We start from the raw sequence: 6,000 nt of genomic DNA on the forward strand, positions 1-6,000 counted from the left end.
AGCTGCTTATCTATGATGGTAATGTTCTACTTGTGAGACAGGACCAATGTTCAGAGGCCTCTACAGCTTTCTGCTACCCAACACCTACTCTGAACTAAATGGAATCTTAAGGCAAATACATTTTGAAATATTAGCTTGAAAATCAGTTCTCTCCTACTAGAGACACCAATTAATTTGTCTGCTGGTGTTAAATTTTTTAGGCAACATATTTACATCTTAGCTTTCAAGTTTGCATAATTCCTCCTCACACACTCTTTGTCAAAAGGAGTTTGTCCAGTAAAATATTGAAACAGAATATAGGTGGCTTCCTTGTAGCTGGAGTAAATTTTGATAGTGAATATTAACACACAAGAGAACTTTCTTTTATTACATGCATGCAAAGGACCAAGCAGGAAATATACTAACAAAACCCGTTAAAGTGATGCTAAAGTAGGTAACATTGAATTTCAAACCTTGGAACAAAGCTGTGGACAACAAATTACATGTAGAACAATGGCGGTTACTCTCAAAGGTTTGTTGCTAAAACCTGTTTAATGAAGGACCAGAATAATATTTATTTATTAATAATATTTATTTGTATTCCATTTTTTCACAAAGGAATCAAAGCGGATTTCAACAGTATATGTAAATAAAACATCAAACAATTAAAAATTACAATTTAAAACCCCCCAAACCCCAACCTTCCCCCAAGTGATAAAAACAGTGATCAACCTATAAAAAAAGATTAAACATCAAAAAATTTAAAACTATCCAATAAGAATACATTAAAATTTTGGGCAGATTAGTGCAAGAAATGAATCTTCTTCTAGAGGAGGGGGGATGGGAGTTATGGTATCAATCAATTTGGTGTCGGTATCAATAGAGCGGGGAGGCAAGTCTGATGGATCTAATGGATCAAACCTAGTCTGGGAAGGCCTTCCAGAAGAGATCTGTCAATAGCCTTTTTAAAGGCTTCCAAGGTGGTAATATGGCGGATCTCGTCCAGCAGGTCGTTCCAGAGCCTGGAAGCGGCTGATAAGAAGGTCCTCTGGTCTTCTTAGGTTGTAGCAGATTCTTTCCAGAGGACCAAAGTGTGCAGTGTGGATTGTATGGAAAGAGGCACTCCCACAAGTAGTCAGGACCCAAGCCATGTAGGGCTTTAAAGGTTAGAACCAACACCTTGTCCCTTGCCAAAAGATGATTGGCAGCCAGTGGAACGATTTTAGAACTGGTGTAATATGGGCAGGTCTGGGTGTGCCAGCCTGGCTGCCATTTTTTGTAACAGTGAAGTTTCTGAACTAGGCACAAGGTTAGCCCCATGTAGAGTGCATTGCAGAAGTTGAGTTGAGAGGTTACCAGCGCATGTACTACTCTTTCAAGATCTCTCAGCTCCAGAAAAGGGTGCAGCTGATAGCAAGTGCTCCTGACCATTGCATCCACCTGAGCCGTCAGTTGAAGCGACAAGTCCAGGAGCACCCCCAAGCTGCGGAAAGAGTCCTTCAGGGGAAGTGTGACCCCATCAATTCCTGGATTAGGGGTCCCTATTGCAAGTACCTCTGTCTTACCTGGATTCAACTTGAGTTGGTTTTCCCTCATCGTCCATTACCGAATTAAGACAGGCATTCAGAGGAGAGACACCATCCTTAGTCACTGCAACAGTCTGAGACATAGAGAAATATCTTTGGGTGTCATCAGCGTACTGATAACACCTTGCCCCATGTCTCCAGATGATCTCACCCAGCAGCTTCATGTAAATGTTGAACAGCATTGGGGACAGAATCACACCTTGAGGGACGCCTGACTTGAGCTCCCTCTTGGCTTAACAACTGTCCCCAAGCAACACAGTCTGGAATCTGCCCAAGAGGTAGGATTGAGAAAATATGGACCACATCAATTAGAGTGGTCAACAGCAGGATTACTGATCATAATTGTCTAGTTTTTCTAAGTTGTCCAAGACACTAATTGTGTTTCCCTTATCAGAAATGCTTGGAACCATGATTTTGGAACATTGGCATACAGTATACATAATGACTGCCCTATTTAAATATTTGAAAGGATATCTTACTGAAGATGGAGCAAGTTTGTTTTCTGCAGCTCCAGAGAATAGAACCCAGAGCAAGGGATTCAAACTACAGGAAAAGAGATCCCATCCTAACATTAAGAAAAACTTCCTGACAGTAAGAACTGTTTGACAGTGGAACATATTCCCTCAGAGTGTGGTGGAGTTTCCTTTTTTGGAGGTTTTTAAAAAGAGACTGGATGACCATCTGATTGTGTATTTCTGCATGGCAGGGGGTTCGACTGGATGGCACTTGAGGTCTCTTCCAACTCTATGATTCTGGCCACTCCTCCCTCAGCTATTCCAAGTTGTTCAAGAGCTCTCCTAGAGCAAAACTTTATCATGAATGAGTTTCAGCACTTAGATGGCTTCCATACAATCTATAGCAGCAGCAAGTGTAAAACTGAGAGCAGAGTCACCATACCCACATTAATGGAACCACTGGTCACCTCTGTATGTGACCATTAGAGGTTGGTTTTTTTACTCCTTTTAATACCATACATTTGGGAAGTTAGCTTGAAATGGGGGTGATAGAGAGGCTTCAATTTTTGTATTGTGATTCCTGCTTTGTTTATGTGTGCTTTGCTGACCAGGGGCTTTCCTACACTGGAGAAAAATGCCAAACTGACTCCAAAGCCACTGCTAGAAGTCCTCACAATGTATGGCTACTTCTTCAGGGAGATACCCTGGCCCATAATGTGACTTTGCTCCGAACTAACCAATGTTGGAAAAAAACCCTCAGCATTTCCCAGAAACCCAGGAGGTTATTGCATGAACTTCAAAACTGGCTCAAGTCTCCTGGGCTGGAGCCAGGATGTAGGATGAAGGTGGGGATTATCGCATGCTAAATTGCTGCCTGCCATCAGCCTGGGTCCAAGCCAGGTCCCAGCCGTGCTCTGCCAGCATCTTTTAGAAGTTGGAAAGTTTCCGACTTCTAAAAAGTGCTGGCAGAGTGTGGCTGGGACCTGGCTTGGACCTGGGCTGATGGTAGGCAGAGAGTAGGCAGAGATTTCGCATGCAACAATCCCTGTCTCCATCCCACATCCTGGCTCCAGCCTGGGTGGCTTGAGCTGGTTTTAAAGTTCATGTGATAAGTTCCCCAGAGTGTCCTTGGGTTCTTTCAGCATGCGGACAGCTGGATCAACAAGTGTTGATGCACCCCAGGTATTCTTTGCTGACCTTTTCTTAAATGAGCACAATTAAGCTGCTGTTAAAGCACATGCATGATATAATACAATGTCTGTAATTATACATAAGTACACTGCTACCTCGGGTTACGAAATTAATTCGTTCCGCTATTCCTTTCGTAACCTGAAAATTTCGTAACCCGAAACACATTTTCCATTGAAAATAACTAATGCGTTCTATGACCTCAGACTGAACCTGCAAGTCAAAACAAAGGTACAATAGAGGCCTATTAAGCTAAGTACCCTACAATACAAGTTGCCTGAGGCACTAAAGAGCTTAACAATGACTGGCAGGTCCATTCTAAAGTTTCTAAAGGATAAAGAAAAAAAAGGTTTTTGACTTATCTTTGCTGGTCTTGGCATCTGGTCCTGGCATCTCAGAGTGAGGCAGGAGGAGGAGGAGAGGGGCAGCCAAAAAAGCCAGATTTAAACCAATTCAACCAATTTCACCAATTCAGCCAATTTAGCCAATTTAGCCAAATCAACCAATTTCACCAATTCAGCCAATTTAGCCAATTCAACCAATTTCACCAATTCAGCCAATGCAACCAATTTAACAAATATTTTTTTTTAAAAAAAATTGGTGTTTTTTTTAAGGGTCACCTTTTCCCTTCTTGGATGACGGTTCTCCCTCTCTAGTGAAGAACTGGTCCAAGGATGTCTGCTTTTGCCGGCCCTTAAGCAGGTTCCTAAAATGGCTAAGGCAGACATTATCAAAATGTGCAATGGCATGGCTGGTGAGCACCTTCTCAGGGTGGTGCTTCTCAACATAAGAAGACACATTGTGGAATTGCCGCAAAATGTCTTTAATTTCTGCCGTTGGCAAAAATGCCCCCGCAGCCTCCTCCTCCTGGCCCCTGTCGAAATGGAGCACGTCCTGATCCACGGCCGAGTGTTGCATGGCTGCCAAGGCCTTCAGGTCCTCTGTTGTCAGGTCCTCGTTGTGCTCCTCGATGAGTTCCTCCACGTCCTCGTTGTCCACGTCAAGTCCCAGGGACCTTGCGATGGAGACAATCTCATGCACCTCTTCTTCTTTACCTGGCTCAGCACCCTCGGTCTGTGACCCTTCCAAGGAAGAAGCATCAGGCCACAGCTTCCTCCACGCAGCAATCAGGTTGCGCCTGGTGATCTCCTGCCAGGCCAAGTCCACCATCTTCAAGCACACGACGATATCAAAATGCTGCTTCCAGAACTCTCGAAGGGTCCGCTGTGTGCTCTCCGTAACATCAAAACAACGCTTGAACAGGTGCTTGGTGTAGATCTTCTTGAAGTTGGCAATCACCTGCTGGTCCATGGGTTGCAAGAGGGAGGTCGTGTTGGGCGGCAGAAACTGGACCTTGATGAAGGAGAACTCTGCAAGGATGTCCTTTTCCAGGCCAGGCGGGTGCGCAGGAGCATTGTCCAAGAGGAGGAGGCACTTCAAGGGCAAATCCTCTTCCTCCAGGTACCGCTTCACAGTCGGGGCGAAGACACTGTTGATCCACTCCACGAAAATGAGGCGTGTGACCCATGCGCGGCCATTGGAACGCCACATCACTGGCAACCTGTCCTTCTGAATGTTGTGTGCCTTGAAGGCCCTTGGATTTTCGGAGTGGTACACCAACAGGGGCTTGACCTTACAGTCCCCGCTGGCATTCGCACACAACGCAAGTGTGAAGCGGTCCTTCATAGGCTTGTGGCCTGGCAATCTCCTCTCCTCCTGGGTGATATAGGTGCGGCGAGGCATCTTCTTCCAGAAGAGGCCCGTCTCGTCGCAATTGAACACTTGCTGCGGGACGTAGCCTTCCTCCTCCACCATGGCCTTGAACTCGACGACAAATGCTTCAGCGGCCTGGTGGTCTGCGCTGGACGCCTCGCCGTGACGGACGACAGAGTGGATCCCGGTCCTCCTCCTGAACCTATCGAACCAGCCACGTGATGCTTTGAATTCCGGGGTGGCTGGCTCCTCCTGCGAAGAAGTTCCTTCGCCTGCCTCCTTGCTGGCCAGGTCTTCGAAAATGCTGGTGGCCTTCTCACAGATGACAGAGGTGGTCACAGTGTCCCCGACTCGCTCCTTTTCCTTAATCCAGAGGAGCAGCAGGCGCTCCATCTCCTCATGCTTTGGTGTCCTCTGCTTGGCAATCGTTGTCACGCCTTTCGCTGGAGCCACAACAGCTCTGATGGCCTCCTTCTGCTTGAGGACAGTGCCAATTGTCGAAGGGTTTCGTCCATACTCCTTGGCAATGTCCACCAAGCGCACGCCCCTCTCGTGCTTGGCGATGATTTCCTTCTTGTCCTCCAAGGACAAGGGAGCCCTCTTCTTTTTCTCACCGCCGCTTTTATCTGTGGCTTTCTTGGGAGCCATAGCTCAAGCCTAAAAAGGACAAAAGGCACAGGCACTGAGCAAAAGCCACAATTGGAAACCACCCCCACCCCCATGGTCACACTCTCTGGCCCAAACATGCAAAACTCACACCCCACACTCTCAAATCATCACAGCCATGGCCAAAGCACCCCAGAACACAAACCCATAGGCCAAAACCCCCAAATCAGAAAATGCAAGCCTATGGTGAGACTCTCTGTCCCACATGGGAGCAAAGGCAAACTTTTAAAACCCACACTCCACACTTTGAAAACAGCAGAGCCATGAAGAAAGCAACCCAGCATCCACAAATCAGAAAATGCAAGCCTATGGTGAGACTCTCTGTCCCACATGGGAGCAAAGGCAAACTTTTAAAACCCACACTCCACACTTTGAAAACAGCAGAGCCATGAAGAAAGCAACCCAGCATCCAC

The sequence above is a fragment of the Sceloporus undulatus genome, chromosome 2 (assembly GCF_019175285.1).
Source record: "Sceloporus undulatus isolate JIND9_A2432 ecotype Alabama chromosome 2, SceUnd_v1.1, whole genome shotgun sequence".
NCBI classification, from domain to species: Eukaryota; Metazoa; Chordata; class Lepidosauria; order Squamata; family Phrynosomatidae; genus Sceloporus; species Sceloporus undulatus.